This window comes from Camelus ferus, chromosome 22 (genome assembly GCF_009834535.1).
Source record: "Camelus ferus isolate YT-003-E chromosome 22, BCGSAC_Cfer_1.0, whole genome shotgun sequence".
NCBI lineage: Eukaryota > Metazoa > Chordata > Mammalia > Artiodactyla > Camelidae > Camelus > Camelus ferus.
In genome coordinates this window covers 26,357,717-26,371,061 of record NC_045717.1, presented here as the reverse complement: position 1 = coordinate 26,371,061, position 13,345 = coordinate 26,357,717, and positions in this window count along the sequence as shown.

The following is a 13,345-nucleotide window of genomic DNA, read 5'->3' as shown; positions in this document are numbered from 1 at the left end:
GCCTTCCTTAACAGGCTTGGGGGGCTGGGTCTCTGGGTACAGGATCCCTGCCCTTCAGTGTCACCCCTGCCCCTTGGGTCAGGGGAACCATGGCCCCCAAGTGTCTCAGTGTCTCTGCTCTTGAAATTGGAGCATCAGCCTTGGCAGCCCAGGGGAACGGAACACTGGAATTTTCTTCAGGTGGTTCCATCCTCAGCACTTCACAGTGGGCAATTGAGAATTTAGGCTCAGACACTGTCTTAAAATCTTTGAATTTTATCATAGACCCAGAATGCGGCTATTGTCCCCACCTCCTGCATTCAGGCCAGAAACTCAGGGGGCCCTCCGTGGCCCCCTGCACCCCACATCCGGCCCCCAGGCTCTCTGAGCCCAGCCCAATACACCCTCCAGCCCCCACTTGCCAGCCTCAGGGCCTTTGCGCACGCTGTGTCCCCGTCTGGTGTGCTCCTGCTTCCCCTACAAGGGAGAATCTCTCCAGCGACTCTGGGAGCCACCCAGCCCGCGCATGTGTCCAGCCTTGTCACGTCTATGTCCCCATCGCGAAGCTGGGAAACCGAGGCCCAGAACGGTGAGGACGGGTGCTCAGGGTCACACAAGGTCCTCCCAGACCGCTCCGCTCCCAGGGGCCGCTGAGGGTTGGACCCTGGGTACTCCGGGTCCTGGGTTTCAGGCCCGAGATGCGCACTAGGGCGCGTGCTGCCACCTGGTGGTCCCTTGGGGGGGGAGGGGCCGCGGGTCTTTCTCCGGCGTCGTGGCCCCCACCGACGCTGGGGGACCCGGGGAGATCCCCGGGTGCGGGGATACCGAGCCGGGACAGACTCCCCCGGACCCGGGTGCGTAGGTGCCAACGGGCGGAATGGAGAGGCTTCAGTGGTGAGGTCAGAAATGGGGGCCCGACCCGGCTGCCACGTCCTGACTCCGTGCTGATCCCTCCCGGCTTGCCTTTGACCCCTCCGAACCTTCCTGTCCCATTCGCATCCTAATCTGACCACTTTACGACCACACTGACCCAGGGCCTGACCCGGTGACGGTGGGAGCGCCCGGGACTGAGACCCTCCCCTGCGCTGCCGAGGACTAACGTGCTGCGGGGCCCAGACCACAGGCGGCGTCCACCAGGGGGCGCCCGCCGCCCAGAAACCCGCGGAGCGCTCGCGGAGCGCGGCGACCATCTGCGCACGTGCAAGCACTGTCCCCGCGGGGGTCTGAGTGTGCGCATGCGCTGCGGCCGGCCCGGGGAGGTCCCCACGTGCCCCGGCGTGTCCTCGCACGTGTGAGCGGACTGTGCTCGCGTGTACGTGGCTCTCAGCTGTGCTCACGCGTTTGGGCCCTCTGGCACACGGGCGTGTCCGTGCGCATGCGCGCACATTTGTGTTTGCACTTGTGAGACATGTTTGTTCACGCATGTACACACGCCATGTCCAGACGTTTGCTCTGTTCGCCTGCGCTCTGGAGTGGTCACACGTGGACAGCTCTACGTGCTGCCGGCACACTGGCACATGTGCGTGCCATGGCAAGCAGGGGTCCACATGTTCAGGCAAGTTTATTGCTTGCGTGTCCTCACACGTGCTCACTGAGATGGGGCACCCGCACGTGTGCTTAGGCCTGCTCGTGTGTGTGTGTGTGTGTGTGTGTGTGCGCGCGCGCGTGCGCGCACCTGTGCTCACAGAGCCCCAGCCCACACTCGGGTCCCCCCTTGGAGACCCTGGTCCAAGCAGGATACACTCTGTGTATGATGTCCCACAGATCCCAGACCCCCACTCACCAGTTCAGCTGCTCCCCGAACCTGTCCTCCCTGAGGTCCTGACGCCCGTTCCGCCTCTTCCCTGCCTTCCCGCCCCTGCTTCTCTGGCCTCCACTCAGTCTCCCCTCGTTGGTGGCCACAGATTCTGTATCACCTGTTTCAAACATCCGGCTCCTACACAGGGAGCTTCTGACCACAATAACTTCTAGGCCTTTGCTGTGGCTGTTGCCTTTGCCCCAGGCCTCCCCAGGAATCTGCTGGCATGTTCTGGCTCAATGTCACCTCTGATCAGTACTGCCTCTGAGGACAAGACCCCTGCCCCCAGTTCCTTTCCTTTGTTGCCCTGATCTTGGTCTTGGATGTTGCCTGTTACCCATGAGGAGCTGTGCTCTCTGCGGGCATCCAGGTGGGCACCTGACAAACAGCTCAGAGGCCCGGCTGCTGAAGGGCATGCCTAATGGGCCCCATGATTATGAGAAATTATGCCTGGCTCCGACAACCCCGCTGCAGTCAGCCAGCCCTGGAGCGGTTCCACCATCAGGGAGCCTGCCCCACAGAGTGGGGGCCCTCTCTGGTACCCCACCCACTGGCCCCTTCCTCTCTACTCACCTGGCCGGATGAGAGGCTGTGTTCCTCCTTCTTACAGTTCCCTCTCCACCCCTCAAGCTCCTATTCATCCCCTGGGGCCCTGTGCCATTGGCTCCTCTTCTAGGACGCCTAGACCAGTCTCCTGGGCATGAATGGATGCGAGGCCAACGTGGTGAGAAAGGCAGTGTGACCTCGGGTGGTCCAGGCTCATCAGTGGTGCATCAAAGGTGGACTCCAGGGAGGGGAGAATGCTGGTTCCCAGGCCCACCCCACAGCTGTGAGCAGAGCTGACAAGCTGCCCGGAGGCTCCGATGTCAGCACTGTACCCCTTAGCCGTGCCCCAACTCCCTCTGTGCCTGTGTCCTTCCCTGTGTCTGTCTGTCCCCTTCCTCTCCTCCCTCCCTCTCCTCCCTGCCTCTGTCCCTCTGTCACCCCAGCCCTGGCCAACCCCCCCAGCCCTCATGGGCCATCTCCTTGGCAACAGTGGCCACGGGGTCAGCCGGTCGATCAATCTCTCACCCCGGCAGCCCCGACCCTGGACCTGAAAGATGACAAGGAAGTGGGGTCAGGCCCGAGGGTCCAGGTTGGGGGGTTAGGACAGGGGTCCCTCAGCCAGGGTGCGGTGGCGAGACTTGGAGAGGGAGACAGAGTCTCTGGGGTAGGGCCAGCAAGGTCAGAGGTCAAGTGAGCCCAGGGCACACACTACCCTAAGTCTGGTCCAGGCCTGTTCTGAGCACTCACTAAGTGTGAAGCAACTGGGAGGAAGGCTGAGAACAAGGCCACCCGGCCAGGCACTGGTCAGAGCTGGCCCTGGAAACCAGGGCTGCATCCACGGCAGGCTGGGCAAGTCCATATTCCAGCTCCTAAGCCGGCTGCCATCACTGCTTCTGGAAGATTCCATTACTACTACTGAGCAGGCCACCATCACCACTTCTGGAATATTCCACCGTCACTGCTTCTGAAGAGTCCACTGTTACAGCCCACAGGGGCCTTCAGGTTTTTCCCTTTTGGGACTGGGAAGGGGAAGGTCCCCAAAGTCACCAAGAAGAAGTGGCTTTCTTCCTTCCTCAGCGGCAGTGGGGACAGCTCAGCAGAGCAGGCAGAGGGGTGGGGGGCCACAGAGGGCCCGGTCATAGGTCGATGAGCCCAGCCTGTGAGGACATTGATCGCTAAGTGTGTTTGTATAGATCCTGGGACAGGTAGCCTGGCCTACAGGGAGGGGAGGCAGGGCCAAGGGAGCCTCGGGGGAACTTGAGGGGCTGAGTGGGGACACTAGGGCTGGGGTGGGGGCAGCAGAGTCCCGGAGATACCTGGGCAGAGAAGGGGCAGATGTGGAAGAGGTTTGCAGTGGGCCTCCCTGGCCCCCTTTTCCAGAGGAGGCACCACCAGCTCAGAGAAGTCAAGCTGGTGGCTCAGGGCCACACAGCCTAGCAGGTGGGGGTCGCATCGAGGAAGCACTGCTGAAGCAAAAGCCTTTCTTTACTCAGAGTCTCCCGGTTCCTGTGGCAGGAGCTGAGGGGCAGCTGGGGTCCCCTGCCCCACCGGCTAGGCGGGGCCGCTGGCTCTTTAAGAGCCTCGTTTTGGCGCGGCCTCTGGTTATCGATTGCAGCCTTGGAAACACGATTAGATTATCCAGGCTGGGAACTGCGGCCTGGCGGGGCCGCGGGGGAAGCAGGCTTCTTGTAAACGGCTCCCCGAAGGGTGCTGGGACTGGGTCTCCGGGGCTCGTTTCTGGGGTCTTCCTGGGTGCCGAAGGCCTAGTGCTCCCTGGACGAGGAGGTGGATAACTGGTGCCCCCATTATGTGAGTTTGGAAACTGGGGCGCACAGTCGGGTGCGCCTTTATCCAGCCACATTTATTGAGTGCCTCATGTGTGAGTCCAATAATCACTATACAGAAAAACTATACAGAAACCTATGTAATCAAGTAGCATTATTATCATAAATAATAACTGTGGCTCGTGACTGGCCCCTGCATGCCTGTGAAGACTTTACATGCGCGCCCTCTCTGGTTGCCCCAACAACTGGTGTGTGGGGGGGTCTATGACCCCATTTTACAGATTGGGAAATTGAGGCGTGAGCTCTCGCAAGCCAGAGGGGCTGAGCCAGACCGCACATACCCCACGATCATTCCCGGGGCGCTTCCCCGTGGGTCATTTGGAAAGGGAAGAGGCGGGACCGGTTTGGGGGGACCAGCCCTTCCACCAACCCTACCCACTTCTGCACTCGCAAGGGCCTCTGGGAGGCGCTTGAGTCTGGCGGGTGGGCAGGGCTGAGGCAGATGTACCGCCCAGAGTGGGCTGAGAAGGTGGCGAGCCGGGAGGCCTGCGGGCGGGAGGAAGGGTGGGCCACGCAGACGTGTGCAGGGCTGGGGGCGCCCTACACCACCGACTTCTGAAGCGTCGGGAGCAAGCTCCACTCACCCGAGGCCCGGCCCACACGCGCAGGACCAGCTCCCCTCACTCCCCTCACAGTCCTCTGCGGGTGGGGAGAGGCTCACCAGAGCGCATGCGCATGGGCTTCCTCGTCCCCCTGCTGAGTGCGCATGCGGGGACCCCTGGCCGCCCTCACCTGAGCGCACCTGCCGCGGCAGCTAACGAGCTGATTCCTACATCCACCCACACTCACCCCAGAGACGCCCTCAGAGGCCCAGTTCCAAGTGCGCCCACAGTGAACGTTTGTCGATTGACTGAACAGTAGTACTCAGCTATAATAATAATAGCAGTAAATTAAATCCAAACAACTCAGGCTGGACTTCCACCTCTTGATTACCCTCCCGTCCTCAAAGACCCCCAAACCTTTCAGTCACTCCCAACACTTGCTGAGTGTCGACTGTATGCCCCAGCTACCCCCTTCCTCCCTTCAACAGCCCCGTGAGGCAGGAAATGTGACTAATCTGATCTGAAAGGGGGAAACAGGCTCAGGGAGGTGGAGGGGTTTGTTTGCAGAGCCCAGAAGGTGAGATGCTAAACCCTCATTCATCCGTGTCTCACCACGGGGTCGTCTCTGAGGAAGGGGCTTCCACATGTATTTCTGAGGCTCTGAATGTGGGGAAACTGAGGTACCGATCCCAGGAGGTGTCTGGTGTCTGCCAGAGCTCTGACGAGGAGCCAGGAAGCAGTGTCAGGCAAAAGTGGAGATAAGCCGGGTTTGGACCACAACCACACAGTGTGACCTTGAGAGTGTCACTGGGGCCACCCATAGGGAAGGGGCCTGCCCACGGGAGGAGAGGTCTCAGTAGAGGGAGGTCCTGGGAGGGGAGCTTGCCCTGGCCCTCCCGCAGGGATCCTGGACCAGCCGGCCAGAAGGGCCTTACACGCAGCAGGGTCTTCACAGATGCAGAGTGACGGCCCAGGAGTGACCATGTGAGGGATGCCTTGGGGTCTGGGCCAGAGGAGGGCTGGGGTGGAGGGGCCCACTATGCCCTCCTCAGGTCTCCCCTGTACCCCCTAGCGTGGGGCTCCTCCAGGGGCCCACCGTGTGCCCTCTCGTGGCCCTCTGTCTCTCTCCGCGCCCCTGCCTCTCCATCTCTGTCTCCACAATGCTGCAGCCACACGTCTCCCCCACCCTTTAGGTCTGGCTCACCCCCACCAACTCCCTCCCACGAGCCATGGCCTTTCTCGGTTCCCCAACCCCCGGCCCTGAAGAGCCTCATGGTGGGCAGGAGAGGCTGGTGGCCCACAATCTCAGGGCTGCAAAGAATCGAGAAACTCTACAGACTCCCTCCACCCTTCCCAGAGCAGGGTCTGTGGCCACTGTGCTGTGTGGCCTTGGCTGGGCCCCTGCCCTCTCTGGGCAACGTTATCCCACTGTAGACTGCCAGACTGGGTGGCTGGAGACCCCCAACAAGCTGGCTCTTCTGGCAGCTGAGAGGGTTTCATATGGGGCCCCATCCTTCCCTCTGGCCCAGCCCTGACCAGCACACAGGCTGGGAGAATCTGTGTCCCGCTCTGCCCCTAGCCTGGGGCCCTCTCAGGGCAGGCACCCATGGTGAGCAGACCCCAGCCGGGGGAGAGGAGAGATTAAACAAACCCACCTGACCTTTAGGTATCACCCCCTCCCTCAGGGACCTCCCCTCATGTCCTCCTGGGGAAACTGAGGCAGCAGCAGGGCGGGGCTGCCTGGGGAGGGCCTGGTATCCCCCCTGCTGACCCCGGGCTTGGGCTTGGACTCTCCCCATCCCAGAGACCCCCTAGATCCACCCAGAGGGGCTGCTGGCTGAGGTGAGCCACGCTAGCCTGGGCCCAGAGGGAGATGGTGTGCCAGGAAGAGGGGACAGCAGGGGCCAAGGCCATGTGGCAGGAAGGCCCTGTGGGCCTTGGTGGGGTCTTGAGTTTTTTCTGGGGCACCCTGGGGAGCCACAGGTGGCTTTAGAGTGATGGCAGGATGAGGACAGAGCCATGTGTTTAGCCTGGCCCTCTGCTTGCTGGGAGGGAAGGGATGTTGGGGGTGGGCAGGGAGGCAGGGGGTGGCCATGTGGACACTGAGCGGGGGCTGAGATGGAGAGACAGCCAGGTCTGCCCTCCTGCCCCACCCCTGAGACCCAGAGAGGAGCTGGCAGCCAGGAAGGGGCCAAAGCCCGGGAAGGGGTTCAGGTCAGTGGCCATGGCCCCTCCAGCCCCTCTGAAGCAGTAATTAAGGGCTCCCGGCCTCCCCATGGCGTGATGTATGTGTGCCTTAACTAATCATTTATTAGGTCACTGATGGTTCGTCAATATTAATTCATTTATTTAAACAACTCGGCTCCGTAATGAAGATGTTGCCTGAGAGGGGATGCCGAGGGGTGGCAGGGCAGGGGTTGCAGAGAAGGGGCTCAGGCCCAGGACTGGGGGTCTCCGGGGCTCGGGGAGCCAATGTCCCAGTGAAAAGTCCCACCAACACCCCTGGGCCAGTGGGGAGACTCAGGCCAGAGTGGGAGGTGAGCTGCCTGGAGGCCCCATAGCAATCAGGGAGGACTGAGGAGAACTCAAACTGACCCCCCTGGGCTCTCCACCACTCGCCCCTCCTTGCTGCCCTGCTTCTAGAAAGCAAACACCAGCCCAGCCTGGTGGCCAAGGGCTAAATTCTCAAGGGTGGCTTTATCCTTACACGTTCCCAGTCTCCCTGCCTGCTGGTGGGGTGGGGGGCATTTAGGAACATAAATCCAATCACACCTCTCCTCTGCTCCAGAACCATCTATGGCTCTCCAGTGCCCTGCAGAGAAAATCTCTGCTGACCTCCCTGACCCTCCCCAACCAAAGGGCCCCTGTTACATCTCTAACACCCGTGACCCTGTTCTGGCGATGTATTTGTTTACCTGTTTGTCTTCTGTTTTCCCTGCAGCCTCATTTGAACGAGGGACGGGACCTTGTCTGTTCCAGGGTGTGGGTGAGACTCAGCAAATGCCCCACAACAGTAGACACTCTGGGAGCTTGGCTCCGTGGGCCCTGTAATTTTAGCACAGCTGTAGCCGCCTGTTCCCAGCCTGGGGCCTCTGTGCTTCTGGAGGGACCAGAGGTGAGGGCCCGATGTCCCTCCATGACCTGGTGGATAAATGCCCATTCTTTGTCCTTGGCAGTGACCTCTTGGAGGTGTGTCCCTCGAGACCCCTCCCGGGTTGCCTGCACGGCCACAGCCCATCAGCCCGCCCTGCGAAGACGTTGCTTCCTGTCTGTCCCTGCCACACTCCCGTGGCCTCCTGGATAACCTCACCCAGCCCTAGTCTCGGGCTCAGCTTTTGAGGACCCCACTCTGAGACACCACAAGTGGAGTGCCTGAGGTCCACGGACAAGAAATACACATTGCAAAGCTCTCCCACTTCCTTCCTCCAAATTCCACTATTTAAAAAAAAATCTAAAAATAAGACAAAGCAACAAGTTTCCAATGTAGAGCACAGGGAACTATACTCAGTATCTTGTAGTAACATATAATGGAAAAGAATCTGAAGAGGAATCTGTAAACGTACATGGATGAGTGAAGCATTACGCTATACACCAGAAACTGTCACAACGTTGTATACTGACTATACTTCAATTAAAAAAAAAGAAAAAAGAAGAATAGTTACATCAAAAAAAAATATCGGGGAGGTGGGTATCGCTCGGTGGCACAGCGTGTGCTTAGTATGCACGAGGTCCTGGGTTCAGTCCCCAGTACCACCGTTAAAGAAAAAATATATAATAAAAAAGTAAGGTATTTCTCAAAATCTGCAGTGAGATGGCAAAGACACAGAAATGAGAGTGGGGGCAAGAGGTAAAGGGACACAAACTCCAGTGGTGCCACTCGTCCCACAGCCAGGGTGCCAGGGTCTGGGCACTTGGGCATCTCACGATCTCAGGATCCTGTGATGTTCAGGCTCTGCTCCTTTATTCTCCCCCAGGGAGGCAAAGCAGCTTCTGGGGGAGGCGGGCGCCTCTCCTCTGAAGAGTTTCCAGGTCCCTTCAGCCCCAGGGGACTGGGTTCCCCTCCTTCTCCCAAGGGCATCACTGACCTGCTTGGCCAGCGGGAGCTGCATCTGAGGTGACGAAGGCGGAGTGTGGCCGTCGTCATGAGAACAACAGCTGACATCTTCCTCTCGGTACTCGCAGTCACTGTCTGTCACGGACACAATCACTGTCCCCTTTCTACAGAAGGGGACACTGAAGCATCGCAGTAGGCAAATGTCAAAGCCAGGGTTCTGCTCCCTGGTCTGCGTCTCTCCCCAGCTGAGCCTTTCCTAACAGTCCTCTGACCAGGGCCCTCTCCTGCATTACAGCCTGCCAGGGCTCCCCACTGCCCACAGGGTCATGTCCCTGCCTGGGCACACAGTCCCCCACCTCTGCCCGTCCCTCCTCTGAAGGCTGCACTCAGCCCTCCTAGGCCCGAACTAAGTTTCAGCTGGTTCCCTCAGTGGGCGCGTCCTTGGGGCCCTGGGGAGGCCGGCCCGCAGCTTCCTCAGCCCGGCCCGCTGTCCTAGTTCTGGCCCAGCCCCTGACCGCAGTGCCCGTTTTACAGCTGGGGAAACAGAGGCTCAGCAAAGGTCGAAGGCTTGCCCAGCAGGTGCGAATCACAGCCATAACAACGATGGTAACTCACGATGGGGCTGCGTGAGAATCGCGTCAGTTGTGGGCACCTCTGTGGTCACTGAGCGACCTGGAGCCCCGGATGGTGAGCCCAGACCCTGTGGGGATGAGGTGAACGCAGGCCTTCCCAGCCGCGCTGAGGTCAGGGTGGGGTCAGAGAGCGGGAGGTGGGGGTGGGGCGGGGGGGCAGGGGAAGGGCAGGAAGCAGGGTTTTCTAAGTGAAGAGGGAAGGGAACTCCTGGCGGAGGTACCAGCGCTTGCATAAGCTGGGAGATGTGGCTGTTTTTTTTTTAAATGGAGGTGCTGCCCAGGACCTCCTGCATGCTAAGCACACACTCTACCACTGAGCTGCACCCCCAGTCAAAGGCTCAGGGATGTGGACGGGCACCCTCAGGAATCCACCCGCTGTGGAGAGAGGACTCTGCGCTCTTCCTGAAGGTACTGGGAGCCTCAAGCAGGCAGGGCCGCGGCCCTGATTTGCCGCCCAGATTTATAACTCCACCCTGGGGGCAAGTGGAAGCAAGAAGCTCTGCTGGGAACCTGTGATGCTCCAAGCATTAAGTAAGCACCTACTCTGTACCAGCCTTTGTCCTTGCGCTCAGAGGTGACGTCATGCTGGTTCCGGGACAGCAGTGGTTCCGCCCGCATCACCTCCTGACAGCAGGGCCAGCCTCACTGGCCAGCCCGAGGCTCCTACTGCGCACGCAGGAGGCTTCCAGCCTTTTTTGCACCACTGGAGACAGCAGAAGCTTGGAGGGTCAGGAGCTGGGTCTCGGTGGCCCGGGGGTGCATGGTGGGGCCAGCGCTGGTACTGTTCCAGACCCAACACCACTGGTCCACATCTGGTGTCTCTCCCCAGGGCCTGCGGACCCTTCCGGCAGCTCTGACAGTGTGTGAGGCGGGCGGCCAGGGCATTAAAGTTAACTTCCTCTTAAACAGACTTAATTAGTGTGCTCCAGTCCCACATAAATTAATCGTGGCTGGCCACGGAGGCTGGAGCACCAGATCGATACACGGCTGAGCGGTGGTGAGGATTCTCCAGCTCATCCGTCACGTCGTGCTGGCTGATAACGGTTCACGGCTTTATCTTCTCCCACCAGGCCTTGGACGGCTGGAGAAGTCTGGGCGGGGGCAGCCCCTCTCTGGGCCTCAGTTTCCACATCTGTGAAATGGGGCTGTGCTCACAGGAGGAGAGGCTGGCAATAAGACTGCAGAGGAAGGAGTAAGGCAATAACGTAACCATCCCCCAGCGGGTCATTGGACCACCTGGTGCTAAATATCACCTAATTTAATCCTGGGGAGGGAGGGGCTCTGAGGCACCTGTTTCCCGGTATGTCAGCTGAGGGCAGAAGAGGTCGTGTGAACCAGGCATCAAGCTCCAGAACATAGTTCAACCGTGTCCCCAGGCGCCTCCTGCTTGGGGACCATCACCTGTGGCACTGATTGCACACCTGCTATATCAGGGGAAGGGCCCCCTGGAGGCCCTGCACCCCAGACTCTGCTGAGGGAAGAGGGCACCCCCAAGTCCACAGGAGTCAGTGGGCTTGAACAGGGTTGGGGGCATCCTAGGAGGTGAGGGGTGCAGGCAGCTCCCAGAATACCCCTCTGGACAAGCCCAGCCTCGCAGACCTTGTGCCCTCCCAAGGCCAGGAGGCAGGCAGGGGTCTCCAGAGCCCTCTGAGTGATCCCGCATTCCTGCCTATCTACACAAAGGTATTGTGACCACCTCCTGAGCACCAGCCCCTGGTCTGGACGCTGGGAAGCCTGCAGTGACAACATGAGGTGGGGCCTCTTTCTGTGGTAGAGACAAACAAATGAATGTCTAATTAGAAAATGGTGGAGGGTTCAGGGAGGGCTTCCTGGAGGTGGGGTGTTGGGCTGAGACCTGGAGGAGGAAGGGCTGAGGGAGGAGGGGTGGGTGAGGGAAAACCGAGCCCACCACAAAGGGTTGGAGAGTGGGGGAAGTAGAAAGGGGCTCCAGAAAGGCTCCAAACCTGGAACCATTGTGAAGTTGGGGGCACAAGAGTGGGCTGGAGCACCTGCTGAGGGGGAGAGCCCAGCAGTGGTGTGGCCTTGGAGCGGCATGACTCACATGGGCTCGTGGCCTGCAGGCAGAGCTTATGCGGGGCCGTGGCCTCTACGCAGGGCGGCTTGGGCCGCGGCGCACTCAGGCGGGGTCTCCCCTCTTTGAGGGCAGAGCTCATGTAGCAAATGCAGCCACCCCCCGCCCAGGGCGCATTTAGACTGAAATGAGCTTTGAGAGACCTATGTCTCCAGGTCCCTGAAGCTGCTGGCAGATAGAACTGAATGTGGACTGCCTTGAGGCCTGTGGGGCAGAATCGGGCCCTAAGGCGTGGGGGCAGGGGGTTGAGGAGGAATGTAAGGGGCCTAGGAGGCTCTGCTTGGGGGGCAGGGAGGGCTCCCCAAGGAGAGGATGTAAAAGGAGAAGGAGCCAGCTAGGTGACAAGAAGACAGGAGCTGCATGTGCAAAGGCCCTGAGGCAGGCACAGCAGAGAGGCTTGTTTGGTGAAGGCAGAGTAGGGGGTGGAGAGTGGCAGAGCCTCAAACATCAGGTGGAAAAGTAGGTGGGATGGGCGGGGATCTGGGTTTTACTGGGAAGGGAGGAAACCGTGGGGGGCTTCCAGCAGGTGGGGGGACAACAATGCCGTTGTCTTTTGGAAAGTCCCTTCGGGTACCACATGGAAGCTGGGAGTGGGGGCAGGAGGAAAGGAAGGAGGAGGTGGGGGACCACGGTCCAGGCAGGAAACAAGGTGGGACTGTGGGGTGCAGAGGTGGAGAGAAGTGGCTAGATTAGGGTTCAATTTTAAGGGGGGTTGGAAGAAGCACAGAGGATCCCCCAACCAGCCCGGGGGGGCACAGGAGGCAGTGCGTCCCCATCTCCACCCCCTTCACAGCCGCCTGAGCCCGGACAGGAGCTTCGATCCCGGGGGCTCAGGGCTGCCTGGCGGTATTGCTCACACACAGATTTCAGGCCCAGCCCTGCACACCTGCCATCGTGTTCACGTCTGGCTGCTGCAGGGCGCCTGGCCAGACCTCAAAGCAAACTGTTCCTGGCCCAGCATCAAACAGCCACCCAGGCGGCCGGCTCCCCCACCTGACTGGCCTCAGTTTACCCATCTGTGCAGTGGAGCCGTGTGGGGACCACACCAGAAGAGAGGTTGCTAGTGGGGGCTCTGCAGGCAGGGGCAGCAACGTGTGACCGCCGCCCGAGCTCCTCTGCGGGGACGCTGCACACAAACGCCCCAGCCCGAGGGCCGGGGCAGGGAGTCTCCCTCCCTGGGCTTCAGACTCCCCACCTGGGGCTGGCTGAGTGCTGGCTAAACAACAATTACAACAATACCAAAAAAAACCCAAAAAACCTGCCCAGGGCAGCCATAAGGGGCTTCCCAGGCATCTTGCTTACTTGGGCCAACAGGCCTCTCCTTCTGGGTCCAGCAGGAAGGATGCTGGTGGTTAGATAAAAGTGACAACTTTGGAAAATGATGGCCAAGGAGTGGCTGAGCGGGGTCCTGGGCAGACGGGCCAGAGGCAGCCAGCCCTGTGTCCTCGGTCCGTCTCCACTGGCCCGTCGGGGACCTTGGTCAGGCCACTGGGCTGTCTGAGCCACAGTTTCCCCATCTGGGGTGGTTTATGCCGTGAGGCAGACTTCTGAAGCCCGGAGCTTGCAGACAGGGTTCGAGAACGAGGTTACCTGTGTAAAACGAGCCCCTGCCATTAGAACGTCACCTCCTGTAGCGGGGGCTGGGCCCCTGCCCCGGGGGCACCTCCAGAGCCTGGGTAGAAGGCGGACAGGCGGGGGGCGAGGACGGAGGGGCTGTCCTTTCCTTTTAGGGGACCCAGTGCCTCTCTAAAGCCCCAGGAATGGCCTGTGGTAGGTCTGTGTGTCTTTGAGCCTCAGTTTTCCCAGCTCTGAAATGGCCACACCGACTGGCGTGCCTGGTCAGCCTGGCCCCCCTCTC